The sequence below is a fragment of the Chiloscyllium plagiosum genome, unplaced genomic scaffold (genome assembly GCF_037043375.1).
Source record: "Chiloscyllium plagiosum isolate Xiang-an unplaced genomic scaffold, Cpla_swu_hap1 HiC_scaffold_84, whole genome shotgun sequence".
Classification (NCBI taxonomy): Eukaryota; Metazoa; Chordata; class Chondrichthyes; order Orectolobiformes; family Hemiscylliidae; genus Chiloscyllium; species Chiloscyllium plagiosum.
In genome coordinates this window covers 223084-239757 of record NW_028270223.1, presented here as the reverse complement: position 1 = coordinate 239757, position 16674 = coordinate 223084, and the positions used below count along the sequence as shown (strand labels likewise).

Sequence of the window (16674 nt, the reverse complement as noted above, 5' to 3'; positions counted from 1 at the left end):
TCCTCATTTTCTTGTATTTCCAATTGTGCTCCTGCATAACAACAGATGCAAAGTCACATGATAAGGGTTCCATGATTCCTCTCGGACTCGCACAGCTGCTGGGATGTCCTCTCGGACTGGCACAGCTACAATGTCAATTTCGCAGCAGATATTGATAGCCCATCAATCCAGACAAAAATCAATGGTAAACTGAGTCTATCTTCTCAGACTCTTTTCAGCTACAAATGTATCTGTGAGTGCTTAAGAATATGGGTTCGCTTATGATTTGGTCAAATAACCATGAGCTGCTTGACATTACTGCAATTTCGAATCTCGCTTTGCTAAATGATTTCACCCATTGCTCGAAACAGGACGACTTTCACGTTTACACGGAACACCAAACACACCGGACTACAGGGAAAATGCACAAACCTGAGCAGGCCGTAATCCACATCATACCGTGCAGCATAGTTTCAGTCACTGTGTCTGTTTTTTTTTTCAGAATAAGAGTCCCAAAGAATGTTCTCCACCCGAAAACCGGAGGTAACATTACAATCCGAGAACGACAGATCACATTGTGAGGATGCTCTGACCTCGGAGCCAGTTCTAGAAGCGACTTTCCTTGCCTTTTACCTTAACCGTGCAATGTGCTGCAGAGATGTTCTCACCTGGACATGAGCCACATGGATACCAACTGCGTTGGAAACCTATGTGGGAATCGACGACAAGCGACTCGATAAATTTTGTTAAATTCCATGGTGCTTTTTAGAAATGCAGTTTCTGTTCACCTCAATCAAAACGTCAGTTTCTGAACATAGTAACAGAAGTCACAAGGTAATTACCTCACCGCACCCCCCACTCCGGAAGAGGTGCTAACTGCCCTTGAGTGCTTTTTGTTCTCGATGTGAAGAGCTTTCACGCCTGAGTCACCTTCACGTCTCTGGTTGCTGAGTGAATCACAAAGAAGGAATTTCACCAGAGCTGCAACTGCCTCACTTCTCCACTCGCCCTCCCCGTTTACATTTTCCTGCTCGTCAGTAATTTAAAGAAAACCAAATGGATGCGATGTCATTCTGTAGCCTCTCTGTCGATTCCTCCGTTTCAGTTCCAACATGACTTAGATCTCGGGGCGGACCTTAATACTAGCGACGCTATGAATGCGCAAGTCGAAAGGTTCCTCTGAGAGTGCAATTTCTTTCATTGCTGTTGCTGATTGAATGAGCCACTAACGTGCGAATTGCTCCAAAACATGATTCAGGATATCTGGTGCCAATTCTCGCACGTTGAATCACGATTGACAGCTTCCAAATGAGGTCTTTCTGAGACGACCTTGGGGTACATTTGACAAACAGACAAGTTCAGGAATTCGTGGTGCGCTGTGACACCAGAGCATCTGCTTCTTTCCTGTCTTTGAACCGAGCCGCCTGCGCAAGGAAGGCAAATGCGGTACTGCTTTTCGTGGAAGGATCAGAAGGCGGTAACTACACTCTCCAACAGAATGGCATATGATCAGAACCAGGTTGGAGAAAAACTTAACAACGCTTTGCACTGTAATTAAATGGAATTGCATTACATTTCACTCCCAGAGCAGATTTGTTCAAGCAAATTCGAAGGCTGGTTTGCAGATGGGAAAGCATGCAAGAAGGCTCAGCTCTTGTCCATGTAAAAGGCTGCAGTTGAAGAACAAAGCAGTTTCTGCCCAGTTTCGAACTGGGGACCTTTCGCGTGGGAGGCGAACGTGATGACCACTACACTACAGAAACAAGCCGGAGTCGGCACTGCTGCGACTCAATGGCGTCCAACACTGAAAGTTGAATCCGTTCTACGTTTCACCTTTTTGTTTCCAATCGCTCGTTGTTGTCCAGCGTAATTGACATCTTGAAAACGTAAAAAAAAAGACACGTTAAATTGATGACAAAATATAGACAAAGCTGTCGTCGATGTTTGTACCGTAGGGCGAGGTGGAATAGGCTGGGACGACTTTCCCTGCAGCGTTACAGCTGCGACATGACCTTATGGAAGGGTGGTTAACTGAGTTTTACCCAAGTTGGTGTGAGTTGAAAACTCGAGAGCATAGCTTTAAGGTGATTGGGCTGAAAGTGACAAAGGACCTGAGGCACATTTCCCACAAAGAAGGTTGTGCGTGTTTGGAATGATCTACCAGAGGAAGTGGAGGAGGCTATTACACTCAGAAAATTGCAAAGGTAATCGGGTGAGTTTCTGGATATGATGCGTTTAGAGGGATTGGGGCCAAATGCTGGGGAACGGGACTTGTTTAATTTTGGCGATGTGGTGAGCACGGATGAGGTCCACCGAAGTATCTTTTTCCACGATGTACCCCAATTACGTCATGTTACCGGCTTTAAAGGATTACTTTTTAGCGGAGTTTGCCATCGCAGTCTGTGGCACAAACATTTAGTCTGTTCGATTGCTCACGGGAGAGGTAGTATTGTGAAACACTGCAGAAACGAACGACTTCCTTACTTTAGCTCCGACTGACCATACTCTGCGAAATTTTCCCAGATCCTCTGCTGAGAATTTTTGCTGCTGGAAGTTACCTCAGAAACCCTGTTAAATCGAAATGTATTGAGCGAATCGCAAAACAGAAAGCATTTAACACGGAACACAAACAAACTGGCATATCTCATGCATTTTCAGACACAGAGATGCATGAATGCTAAATGTGATACAGTCCGAGGGCATGAGTCATAAAGTAATCTCACAAATAACAACAGGGCATTTCCAAACGACTCTTTCAAAAAGCTCAACTTGCCTGGGATGGCACAACTGTTTGCGATTTTCCGAGCGGGAGGCTCATGACAGTAGAGACATTTTGAAATATTTGGCAGTATCCCACACCACAGTTAGTTCCCTGGGAAGCAAACCCCTTTAACTTTTGTTTTCAACATCAATATACAGTGGGCACCGAAACAGCATTTTAACAAGCTGCAGCGTTGGAGTTGATCAGCAGAAATGGCAGTGGTGGGATTCGAACCCACGCCCCATTCGAGACTGGAACCTGGATCCAGCGCCTTAGACCGCTCGGCCACACTACCAGCCGGCCGCGCCTTCTTATTTTCTTGTATTTCCAATTGTGCTCCTGCATAACAACAGATGCAAAGTCACATGATAAGGGTTCCATGATTCCTCTCGGACTCGCACAGCTGCTGGGATGTCCTCTCGGACTGGCACAGCTACAATGTCAATTTCGCAGCAGATATTGATAGCCCATCAATCCAGACAAAAATCAATGGTAAACTGAGTCTATCTTCTCAGACTCTTTTCAGCTACAAATGTATCTGTGAGTGCTTAAGAATATGGGTTCGCTTATGATTTGGTCAAATAACCATGAGCTGCTTGACATTACTGCAATTTCGATTCTCGCTTTGCTAAATGATTTCACCCATTGCTCGAAACAGGACGACTTTCACGTTTACACGGAACACCAAACACACCGGACTACAGGGAAAATGCACAAACCTGAGCAGGCCGTAATCCACATCATACCGTGCAGCATAGTTTCAGTCACTGTGTCTGTTTTTTTTTTCAGAATAAGAGTCCCAAAGAATGTTCTCCACCCGAAAACCGGAGGTAACATTACAATCCGAGAACGACAGATCACATTGTGAGGATGCTCTGACCTCGGAGCCAGTTCTAGAAGCGACTTTCCTTGCCTTTTACCTTAACCGTGCAATGTGCTGCAGAGATGTTCTCACCTGGACATGAGCCACATGGATACCAACTGCGTTGGAAACCTATGTGGGAATCGACGACAAGCGACTCGATAAATTTTGTTAAATTCCATGGTGCTTTTTAGAAATGCAGTTTCTGTTCACCTCAATCAAAACGTCAGTTTCTGAACATAGTAACAGTAGTCACAACGTAATTACCTCACCGCACCCCCCACTCCGGAAGAGGTGCTAACTGCCCTTGAGTGCTTTTTGTTCTCGATGTGAAGAGCTTTCACGCCTGAGTCACCTTCACGTCTCTGGTTGCTGAGTGAATCACAAAGAAGGAATTTCACCAGAGCTGCAACTGCCTCACTTCTCCACTCGCCCTCCCCGTTTACATTTTCCTGCTCGTCAGTAATTTAAAGAAAACCAAATGGATGCGATGTCATTCTGTAGCCTCTCTGTCGATTCCTCCGTTTCAGTTCCAACATGACTTAGATCTCGGGGCGGACCTTAATACTAGCGACGCTATGAATGCGCAAGTCGAAAGGTTCCTCTGAGAGTGCAATTTCTTTCATTGCTGTTGCTGATTGAATGAGCCACTAACGTGCGAATTGCTCCAAAACATGATTCAGGATATCTGGTGCCAATTCTCGCACGTTGAATCACGATTGACAGCTTCCAAATGAGGTCTTTCTGAGACGACCTTGGGGTACATTTGACAAACAGACAAGTTCAGGAATTCGTGGTGCGCTGTGACACCAGAGCATCTGCTTCTTTCCTGTCTTTGAACCGAGCCGCCTGCGCAAGGAAGGCAAATGCGGTACTGCTTTTCGTGGAAGGATCAGAAGGCGGTAACTACACTCTCCAACAGAATGGCATATGATCAGAACCAGGTTGGAGAAAAACTTAACAACGCTTTGCACTGTAATTAAATGGAATTGCATTACATTTCACTCCCAGAGCAGATTTGTTCAAGCAAATTCGAAGGCTGGTTTGCAGATGGGAAAGCATGCAAGAAAGCTCAGCTCTTGTCCATGTAAAAGGCTGCAGTTGAAGAACTAAGCAGTTTCTGCCCAGTTTCGAACTGGGGACCTTTCGCGTGTGAGGCGAACGTGATGACCACTACACTACAGAAACAAGCCGGAGTCGGCAGTGCTGCGACTCAATGGCGTCCAACACTGAAAGTTGAATCCGTTCTACGTTTCACCTTTTTGTTTCCAATCGCTCGTTGTTGTCCAGCGTAATTGACATCTTGAAAACGTAAAAAAAAAGACACGTTAAATTGATGACAAAATATAGACAAAGCTGTCGTCGATGTTTGTACCGTAGGGCGAGGTGGAATAGGCTGGGACGACTTTCCCTGCAGCGTTACAGCTGCGACATGACCTTATGGAAGGGTGGTTAACTGAGTTTTACCCAAGTTGGTGTGAGTTGAAAACTCGAGAGCATAGCTTTAAGGTGATTGGGCTGAAAGTGACAAAGGACCTGAGGCACATTTCCCACAAAGAAGGTTGTGCGTGTTTGGAATGATCTACCAGAGGAAGTGGAGGAGGCTATTACACTCAGAAAATTGCAAAGGTAATCGGGTGAGTTTCTGGATATGATGCGTTTAGAGGGATTGGGGCCAAATGCTGGGGAACGGGACTTGTTTAATTTTGGCGATGTGTTGAGCACGGATGAGGTCCACCGAAGTATCTTTTTCCACGATGTACCCCAATTACGTCATGTTACCGGCTTTAAAGGATTACTTTTTAGCGGAGTTTGCCATCGCAGTCTGTGGCACAAACATTTAGTCTGTTCGACTGCTCACGGGAGAGGTAGTATTGTGAAACACTGCAGAAACGAACGACTTCCTTACTTTAGCTCCGACTGACCATACTCTGCGAAATTTTCCCAGATCCTCTGCTGAGAATTTTTGCTGCTGGAAGTTACCTCAGAAACCCTGTTAAATCGAAATGTATTGAGCGAATCGCAAAACAGAAAGCATTTAACACGGAACACAAACAAACTGGCATATCTCATGCATTTTCAGACACAGAGATGCATGAATGCTAAATGTGATACAGTCCGAGGGCATGAGTCATAAAGTAATCTCACAAATAACAACAGGGCATTTCCAAACGACTCTTTCAAAAAGCTCAACTTGCCTGGGATGGCACAACTGTTTGCGATTTTCCGAGCGGGAGGCGAACACGATCATGACAGTAGAGACATTTTGAAATATTTGGCAGTATCCCACACCACAGTTAGTTCCCTGGGAAGCAAACCCCTTTTACTTTTGTTTTCAACATCAATATACAGTGGGCACCGAAACAGCATTTTAACAAGCTGCAGCGTTGGAGTTGATCAGCAGAAATAGCAGTGGTGGGATTCGAACTCACGCCCCTTTCGAGACTGGAACCTGGATCCAGCGTCTTAGACCGCTCGGCCATACTACCAGCCGGCCGCGCCTCCTCATTTTCTTGTATTTCCAATTGTGCTCCTGCATAACAACAGATGCAAAGTCACATGATAAGGGTTCCATGATTCCTCTCGGACTCGCACAGCTGCTGGGATGTCCTCTCGGACTGGCACAGCTACAATGTCAATTTCGCAGCAGATATTGATAGCCCATCAATCCAGACAAAAATCAATGGTAAACTGAGTCTATCTTCTCAGACTCTTTTCAGCTACAAATGTATCTGTGAGTGCTTAAGAATATGGGTTCGCTTATGATTTGGTCAAATAACCATGAGCTGCTTGACATTACTGCAATTTCGAATCTCGCTTTGCTAAATGATTTCACCCATTGCTCGAAACAGGACGACTTTCACGTTTACACGGAACACCAAACACACCGGACTACAGGGAAAATGCACAAACCTGAGCAGGCCGTAATCCACATCATACCGTGCAGCATAGTTTCAGTCACTGTGTCTGTTTTTTTTTCAGAATAAGAGTCCCAAAGAATGTTCTCCACCCGAAAACCGGAGGTAACATTACAATCCGAGAACGACAGATCACATTGTGAGGATGCTCTGACCTCGGAGCCAGTTCTAGAAGCGACTTTCCTTGCCTTTTACCTTAACCGTGCAATGTGCTGCAGAGATGTTCTCACCTGGACATGAGCCACATGGATACCAACTGCGTTGGAAACCTATGTGGGAATCGACGACAAGCGACTCGATAAATTTTGTTAAATTCCATGGTGCTTTTTAGAAATGCAGTTTCTGTTCACCTCAATCAAAACGTCAGTTTCTGAACATAGTAACAGAAGTCACAAGGTAATTACCTCACCGCACCCCCCACTCCGCAAGAGGTGCTAACTGCCCTTGAGTGCTTTTTGTTCTCGATGTGAAGAGCTTTCACGCCTGAGTCACCTTCACGTCTCTGGTTGCTGAGTGAATCACAAAGAAGGAATTTCACCAGAGCTGCAACTGCCTCACTTCTCCACTCGCCCTCCCCGTTTACATTTTCCTGCTCGTCAGTAATTTAAAGAAAACCAAATGGATGCGATGTCATTCTGTAGCCTCTCTGTCGATTCCTCCGTTTCAGTTCCAACATGACTTAGATCTCGGGGCGGACCTTAATACTAGCGACGCTATGAATGCGCAAGTCGAAAGGTTCCTCTGAGAGTGCAATTTCTTTCATTGCTGTTGCTGATTGAATGAGCCACTAACGTGCGAATTGCTCCAAAACATGATTCAGGATATCTGGTGCCAATTCTCGCACGTTGAATCACGATTGACAGCTTCCAAATGAGGTCTTTCTGAGACGACCTTGGGGTACATTTGACAAACAGACAAGTTCAGGAATTCGTGGTGCGCTGTGACACCAGAGCATCTGCTTCTTTCCTGTCTTTGAACCGAGCCGCCTGCGCAAGGAAGGCAAATGCGGTACTGCTTTTCGTGGAAGGATCAGAAGGCGGTAACTACACTCTCCAACAGAATGGCATATGATCAGAACCAGGTTGGAGAAAAACTTAACAACGCTTTGCACTGTAATTAAATGGAATTGCATTACATTTCACTCCCAGAGCAGATTTGTTCAAGCAAATTCGAAGGCTGGTTTGCAGATGGGAAAGCATGCAAGAAAGCTCAGCTCTTGTCCATGTAAAAGGCTGCAGTTGAAGAACAAAGCAGTTTCTGCCCAGTTTCGAACTGGGGACCTTTCGCGTGTGAGGCGAACGTGATGACCACTACACTACAGAAACAAGCCGGAGTCGGCAGTGCTGCGACTCAATGGTGTCCAACACTGAAAGTTGAATCCGTTCTACGTTTCACCTTTTTGTTTCCAATCGCTCGTTGTTGTCCAGCGTAATTGACATCTTGAAAACGTAAAAAAAAAAGACACGTTAAATTGATGACAAAATATAGACAAAGCTGTCGTCGATGTTTGTACCGTAGGGCGAGGTGGAATAGGCTGGGACGACTTTCCCTGCAGCGTTACAGCTGCGACATGACCTTATGGAAGGGTGGTTAACTGAGTTTTACCCAAGTTGGTGTGAGTTGAAAACTCGAGAGCATAGCTTTTAGGTGATTGGGCTGAAAGTGACAAAGGACCTGAGGCACATTTCCCACAAAGAAGGTTGTGCGTGTTTGGAATGATCTACCAGAGGAAGTGGAGGAGGCTATTACACTCAGAAAATTGCAAAGGTAATCGGGTGAGTTTCTGGATATGATGCGTTTAGAGGGATTGGGGCCAAATGCTGGGGAACGGGACTTGTTTAATTTTGGCGATGTGGTGAGCACGGATGAGGTCCACCGAAGTATCTTTTTCCACGATGTACCCCAATTACGTCATGTTACCGGCTTTAAAGGATTACTTTTTAGCGGAGTTTGCCATCGCAGTCTGTGGCACAAACATTTAGTCTGTTCGACTGCTCACGGGAGAGGTAGTATTGTGAAACACTGCAGAAACGAACGACTTCCTTACTTTAGCTCCGACTGACCATACTCTGCGAAATTTTCCCAGATCCTCTGCTGAGAATTTTTGCTGCTGGAAGTTACCTCAGAAACCCTGTTAAATCGAAATGTATTGAGCGAATCGCAAAACAGAAAGCATTTAACACGGAACACAAACAAACTGGCATATCTCATGCATTTTCAGACACAGAGATGCATGAATGCTAAATGTGATACAGTCCGAGGGCATGAGTCATAAAGTAATCTCACAAATAACAACAGGGCATTTCCAAACGACTCTTTCAAAAAGCTCAACTTGCCTGGGATGGCAGAACTGTTTGCGATTTTCCGAGCGGGAGGCGAACACGATCATGACAGTAGAGACATTTTGAAATATTTGGCAGTATCCCACACCACAGTTAGTTCCCTGGGAAGCAAACCCCTTTTTCCTTTTGTTTTCAACATCAATATACAGTGGGCACCGAAACAGCATTTTAACAAGCTGCAGCGTTGGAGTTGATCAGCAGAAATGGCAGTGGTGGGATTCGAACCCACGCCCCTTTCGAGACTGGAACCTGGATCCAGCGCCTTAGACCGCTCGGCCACACTACCAGCCGGCCGCGCCTTCTTATTTTCTTGTATTTCCAATTGTGCTCCTGCATAACAACAGATGCAAAGTCACATGATAAGGGTTCCATGATTCCTCTCGGACTCGCACAGCTGCTGGGATGTCCTCTCGGACTGGCACAGCTACAATGTCAATTTCGCAGCAGATATTGATAGCCCATCAATCCAGACAAAAATCAATGGTAAACTGAGTCTATCTTCTCAGACTCTTTTCAGCTACAAATGTATCTGTGAGTGCTTAAGAATATGGGTTCGCTTATGATTTGGTCAAATAACCATGAGCTGCTTGACATTACTGCAATTTCGAATCTCGCTTTGCTAAATGATTTCACCCATTGCTCGAAACAGGACGACTTTCACGTTTACACGGAACACCAAACACACCGGACTACAGGGAAAATGCACAAACCTGAGCAGGCCGTAATCCACATCATACCGTGCAGCATAGTTTCAGTCACTGTGTCTGTTTTTTTTTCAGAATAAGAGTCCCAAAGAATGTTCTCCACTCGAAAACCGGAGGTAACATTACAATCCGAGAACGACAGATCACATTGTGAGGATGCTCTGACCTCGGAGCCAGTTCTAGAAGCCACTTTCCTTGCCTTTTACCTTAACCGTGCAATGTGCTGCAGAGATGTTCACACCTGGACATGAGCCACATGGATACCAACTGCGTTGGAAACCTATGTGGGAATCGACGACAAGCGACTCGATAAATTTTGTTAAATTCCATGGTGCTTTTTAGAAATGCAGTTTCTGTTCACCTCAATCAAAACGGCAGTTTCTGAACATAGTAACAGAAGTCACAAGGTAATTACCTCACCGCACCCCCCACTCCGGAAGAGGTGCTAACTGCCCTTGAGTGCTTTTTGTTCTCGATGTGAAGAGCTTTCACGCCTGAGTCACCTTCACGTCTCTGGTTGCTGAGTGAATCACAAAGAAGGAATTTCACCAGAGCCGCAACTGCCTCACTTCTCCACTCGCCCTCCCCGTTTACATTTTCCTGCTCGTCAGTAATTTAAAGAAAACCAAATGGATGCGATGTCATTCTGTAGCCTCTCTGTCGATTCCTCCGTTTCAGTTCCAACATGACTTAGATCTCGGGGCGGACCTTAATACTAGCGACGCTATGAATGCGCAAGTCGAAAGGTTCCTCTGAGAGTGCAATTTCTTTCATTGCTGTTGCTGATTGAATGAGCCACTAACGTGCGAATTGCTCCAAAACATGATTCAGGATATCTGGTGCCAATTCTCGCACGTTGAATCACGATTGACAGCTTCCAAATGAGGTCTTTCTGAGACGACCTTGGGGTACATTTGACAAACAGACAAGTTCAGGAATTCGTGGTGCGCTGTGACACCAGAGCATCTGCTTCTTTCCTGTCTTTGAACCGAGCCGCCTGCGCAAGGAAGGCAAATGCGGTACTGCTTTTCGTGGAAGGATCAGAAGGCGGTAACTACACTCTCCAACAGAATGGCATATGATCAGAACCAGGTTGGAGAAAAACTTAACAACGCTTTGCACTGTAATTAAATGGAATTGCATTACATTTCACTCCCAGAGCAGATTTGTTCAAGCAAATTCGAAGGCTGGTTTGCAGATGGGAAAGCATGCAAGAAAGCTCAGCTCTTGTCCATGTAAAAGGCTGCAGTTGAAGAACAAAGCAGTTTCTGCCCAGTTTCGAACTGGGGACCTTTCGCGTGTGAGGCGAACGTGATGACCACTACACTACAGAAACAAGCCGGAGTCGGCAGTGCTGCGACTCAATGGCGTCCAACACTGAAAGTTGAATCCGTTCTACGTTTCACCTTTTTGTTTCCAATAGCTCGTTGTTGTCCAGCGTAATTGACATCTTGAAAACGTAAAAAAAAAAGACACGTTAAATTGATGACAAAATATAGACAAAGCTGTCGTCGATGTTTGTACCGTAGGGCGAGGTGGAATAGGCTGGGACGACTTTCCCTGCAGCGTAACAGCTGCAACATGACCTTATGGAAGGGTGGTTAACTGAGTTTTACCCAAGTTGGTGTGAGTTGAAAACTCGAGAGCATAGCTTTAAGGTGATTGGGCTGAAAGTGACAAAGGACCTGAGGCGCATTTCCCACAAAGAAGGTTGTGCGTGTTTTGAATGATCTACCAGAGGAAGTGGAGGAGGCTATTACACTCAGAAAATTGCAAAGGTAATCGGGTGAGTTTCTGGATATGATGCGTTTAGAGGGATTGGGGCCAAATGCTGGGGAACGGGACTTGTTTAATTTTGGCGATGTGGTGAGCACGGATGAGGTCCACCGAAGTATCTTTTTCCACGATGTACCCCAATTACGTCATGTTACCGGCTTTAAAGGATTACTTTTTAGCGGAGTTTGCCATCGCAGTCTGTGGCACAAACATTTAGTCTGTTCGACTGCTCACGGGAGAGGTAGTATTGTGAAACACTGCAGAAACGAACGACTTCCTTACTTTAGCTCCGACTGACCATACTCTGCGAAATTTTCCCAGATCCTCTGCTGAGAATTTTTGCTGCTGGAAGTTACCTCAGAAACCCTGTTAAATCGAAATGTATTGAGCGAATCGCAAAACAGAAAGCATTTAACACGGAACACAAACAAACTGGCATATCTCATGCATTTTCAGACACAGAGATGCATGAATGCTAAATGTGATACAGTCCGAGGGCATGAGTCATAAAGTAATCTCACAAATAACAACAGGGCATTTCCAAACGACTCTTTCAAAAAGCTCAACTTGCCTGGGATGGCAGAACTGTTTGCGATTTTCCGAGCGGGAGGCGAACACGATCATGACAGTAGAGACATTTTGAAATATTTGGCAGTATCCCACACCACAGTTAGTTCCCTGGGAAGCAAACCCCTTTTTCCTTTTGTTTTCAACATCAATATACAGTGGGCACCGAAACAGCATTTTAACAAGCTGCAGCGTTGGAGTTGATCAGCAGAAATGGCAGTGGTGGGATTCGAACCCACGCCCCTTTCGAGACTGGAACCTGGATCCAGCGCCTTAGACCGCTCGGCCACACTACCAGCCGGCCGCGCCTTCTTATTTTCTTGTATTTCCAATTGTGCTCCTGCATAACAACAGATGCAAAGTCACATGATAAGGGTTCCATGATTCCTCTCGGACTCGCACAGCTGCTGGGATGTCCTCTCGGACTGGCACAGCTACAATGTCAATTTCGCAGCAGATATTGATAGCCCATCAATCCAGACAAAAATCAATGGTAAACTGAGTCTATCTTCTCAGACTCTTTTCAGCTACAAATGTATCTGTGAGTGCTTAAGAATATGGGTTCGCTTATGATTTGGTCAAATAACCATGAGCTGCTTGACATTACTGCAATTTCGAATCTCGCTTTGCTAAATGATTTCACCCATTGCTCGAAACAGGACGACTTTCACGTTTACACGGAACACCAAACACACCGGACTACAGGGAAAATGCACAAACCTGAGCAGGCCGTAATCCACATCATACCGTGCAGCATAGTTTCAGTCACTGTGTCTGTTTTTTTTTCAGAATAAGAGTCCCAAAGAATGTTCTCCACTCGAAAACCGGAGGTAACATTACAATCCGAGAACGACAGATCACATTGTGAGGATGCTCTGACCTCGGAGCCAGTTCTAGAAGCCACTTTCCTTGCCTTTTACCTTAACCGTGCAATGTGCTGCAGAGATGTTCACACCTGGACATGAGCCACATGGATACCAACTGCGTTGGAAACCTATGTGGGAATCGACGACAAGCGACTCGATAAATTTTGTTAAATTCCATGGTGCTTTTTAGAAATGCAGTTTCTGTTCACCTCAATCAAAACGGCAGTTTCTGAACATAGTAACAGAAGTCACAAGGTAATTACCTCACCGCACCCCCCACTCCGGAAGAGGTGCTAACTGCCCTTGAGTGCTTTTTGTTCTCGATGTGAAGAGCTTTCACGCCTGAGTCACCTTCACGTCTCTGGTTGCTGAGTGAATCACAAAGAAGGAATTTCACCAGAGCCGCAACTGCCTCACTTCTCCACTCGCCCTCCCCGTTTACATTTTCCTGCTCGTCAGTAATTTAAAGAAAACCAAATGGATGCGATGTCATTCTGTAGCCTCTCTGTCGATTCCTCCGTTTCAGTTCCAACATGACTTAGATCTCGGGGCGGACCTTAATACTAGCGACGCTATGAATGCGCAAGTCGAAAGGTTCCTCTGAGAGTGCAATTTCTTTCATTGCTGTTGCTGATTGAATGAGCCACTAACGTGCGAATTGCTCCAAAACATGATTCAGGATATCTGGTGCCAATTCTCGCACGTTGAATCACGATTGACAGCTTCCAAATGAGGTCTTTCTGAGACGACCTTGGGGTACATTTGACAAACAGACAAGTTCAGGAATTCGTGGTGCGCTGTGACACCAGAGCATCTGCTTCTTTCCTGTCTTTGAACCGAGCCGCCTGCGCAAGGAAGGCAAATGCGGTACTGCTTTTCGTGGAAGGATCAGAAGGCGGTAACTACACTCTCCAACAGAATGGCATATGATCAGAACCAGGTTGGAGAAAAACTTAACAACGCTTTGCACTGTAATTAAATGGAATTGCATTACATTTCACTCCCAGAGCAGATTTGTTCAAGCAAATTCGAAGGCTGGTTTGCAGATGGGAAAGCATGCAAGAAAGCTCAGCTCTTGTCCATGTAAAAGGCTGCAGTTGAAGAACAAAGCAGTTTCTGCCCAGTTTCGAACTGGGGACCTTTCGCGTGTGAGGCGAACGTGATGACCACTACACTACAGAAACAAGCCGGAGTCGGCAGTGCTGCGACTCAATGGCGTCCAACACTGAAAGTTGAATCCGTTCTACGTTTCACCTTTTTGTTTCCAATAGCTCGTTGTTGTCCAGCGTAATTGACATCTTGAAAACGTAAAAAAAAAAGACACGTTAAATTGATGACAAAATATAGACAAAGCTGTCGTCGATGTTTGTACCGTAGGGCGAGGTGGAATAGGCTGGGACGACTTTCCCTGCAGCGTAACAGCTGCAACATGACCTTATGGAAGGGTGGTTAACTGAGTTTTACCCAAGTTGGTGTGAGTTGAAAACTCGAGAGCATAGCTTTAAGGTGATTGGGCTGAAAGTGACAAAGGACCTGAGGCGCATTTCCCACAAAGAAGGTTGTGCGTGTTTTGAATGATCTACCAGAGGAAGTGGAGGAGGCTATTACACTCAGAAAATTGCAAAGGTAATCGGGTGAGTTTCTGGATATGATGCGTTTAGAGGGATTGGGGCCAAATGCTGGGGAACGGGACTTGTTTAATTTTGGCGATGTGGTGAGCACGGATGAGGTCCACCGAAGTATCTTTTTCCACGATGTACCCCAATTACGTCATGTTACCGGCTTTAAAGGATTACTTTTTAGCGGAGTTTGCCATCGCAGTCTGTGGCACAAACATTTAGTCTGTTCGATTGCTCACGGGAGAGGTAGTATTGTGAAACACTGCAGAAACGAACGACTTCCTTACTTTAGCTCCGACTGACCATACTCTGCGAAATTTTCCCAGATCCTCTGCTGAGAATTTTTGCTGCTGGAAGTTACCTCAGAAACCCTGTTAAATCGAAATGTATTGAGCGAATCGCAAAACAGAAAGCATTTAACACGGAACACAAACAAACTGGCATATCTCATGCATTTTCAGACACAGAGATGCATGAATGCTAAATGTGATACAGTCCGAGGGCATGAGTCATAAAGTAATCTCACAAATAACAACAGGGCATTTCCAAACGACTCTTTCAAAAAGCTCAACTTGCCTGGGATGGCAGAACTGTTTGCGATTTTCCGAGCGGGAGGCGAACACGATCATGACAGTAGAGACATTTTGAAATATTTGGCAGTATCCCACACCACAGTTAGTTCCCTGGGAAGCAAACCCCTTTTACTTTTGTTTTCAACATCAATTTTCAGTGGGCACCGAAACAGCATTTTAACAAGCTGCAGCGTTGGAGTTGATCAGCAGAAATAGCAGTGGTGGGATTCGAACTCACGCCCCTTTCGAGACTGGAACCTGGATCCAGCGCCTTAGACCGCTCGGCCATACTACCAGCCGGCCGCGCCTCCTCATTTTCTTGTATTTCCAATTGTGCTCCTGCATAACAACAGATGCAAAGTCACATGATAAGGGTTCCATGATTCCTCTCGGACTCGCACAGCTGCTGGGATGTCCTCTCGGACTGGCACAGCTACAATGTCAATTTCGCAGCAGATATTGATAGCCCATCAATCCAGACAAAAATCAATGGTAAACTGAGTCTATCTTCTCAGACTCTTTTCAGCTACAAATGTATCTGTGAGTGCTTAAGAATATGGGTTCGCTTATGATTTGGTCAAATAACCATGAGCTGCTTGACATTACTGCAATTTCGAATCTCGCTTTGCTAAATGATTTCACCCATTGCTCGAAACAGGACGACTTTCACGTTTACACGGAACACCAAACACACCGGACTACAGGGAAAATGCACAAACCTGAGCAGGCCGTAATCCACATCATACCGTGCAGCATAGTTTCAGTCACTGTGTCTGTTTTTTTTTTCAGAATAAGAGTCCCAAAGAATGTTCTCCACTCGAAAACCGGAGGTAACATTACAATCCGAGAACGACAGATCACATTGTGAGGATGCTCTGACCTCGGAGCCAGTTCTAGAAGCCACTTTCCTTGCCTTTTACCTTAACCGTGCAATGTGCTGCAGAGATGTTCACACCTGGACATGAGCCACATGGATACCAACTGCGTTGGAAACCTATGTGGGAATCGACGACAAGCGACTCGATAAATTTTGTTAAATTCCATGGTGCTTTTTAGAAATGCAGTTTCTGTTCACCTCAATCAAAACGGCAGTTTCTGAACATAGTAACAGAAGTCACAAGGTAATTACCTCACCGCACCCCCCACTCCGGAAGAGGTGCTAACTGCCCTTGAGTGCTTTTTGTTCTCGATGTGAAGAGCTTTCACGCCTGAGTCACCTTCACGTCTCTGGTTGCTGAGTGAACTTTGGCGATCTGGTGAGCACGGATGAGGTCCACTGAAGTATCTTTTTCCACGATGTACCCCAATTACGTCATGTTGCTTCCACCTGCTTTAAAGGATTACTTTTTAGCGGAGCTTGCCGTCGCAGTCTGTGGCACTATCATTTAATCTGTTCGACTGCTCACGGGAGAGGTAGTATTGTGAAACACTGCAGAAACGAACGACTTTCTTACTTTTGCTCCGACTGACCATACTCCGTGAAATTTTCCCAGATTCTCAGTTGAGAATTTTTGCTGCTGGAAGTTACCTCAGAAACCCTGTTACCTCGTAATGTTTTGAGCGAATCGCAAAACTGAAAGCATTTAACACGGAACAGAAACAAAACTGGCATACCTCATGCATTTTCAGACACAGAGATGCATGAATGCTAAATGTGAGACAGCCCGACGGCATGAGTTATAAAGTTATCTCACAACTAACAACAGGG

General features: G+C 45.4%; 2 non-coding genes across 2 annotated transcripts; both read right to left on the bottom strand.

Moving 5' to 3' along the window:
- Window positions 1-1669: 1669 nt before the first annotated feature.
- On the bottom strand, window positions 1670-1742 carry trnag-ccc (transfer RNA glycine (anticodon CCC)). Its single transcript has one exon. It is a non-coding gene; the product is annotated as a tRNA-Gly (tRNA).
- Window positions 1743-2953: 1211 nt separating this feature from the next.
- Window positions 2954-3035, bottom strand: trnal-cag (transfer RNA leucine (anticodon CAG)). Its single transcript has one exon. It is a non-coding gene; the product is annotated as a tRNA-Leu (tRNA).
- Window positions 3036-16674: the final 13639 nt, after the last annotated feature.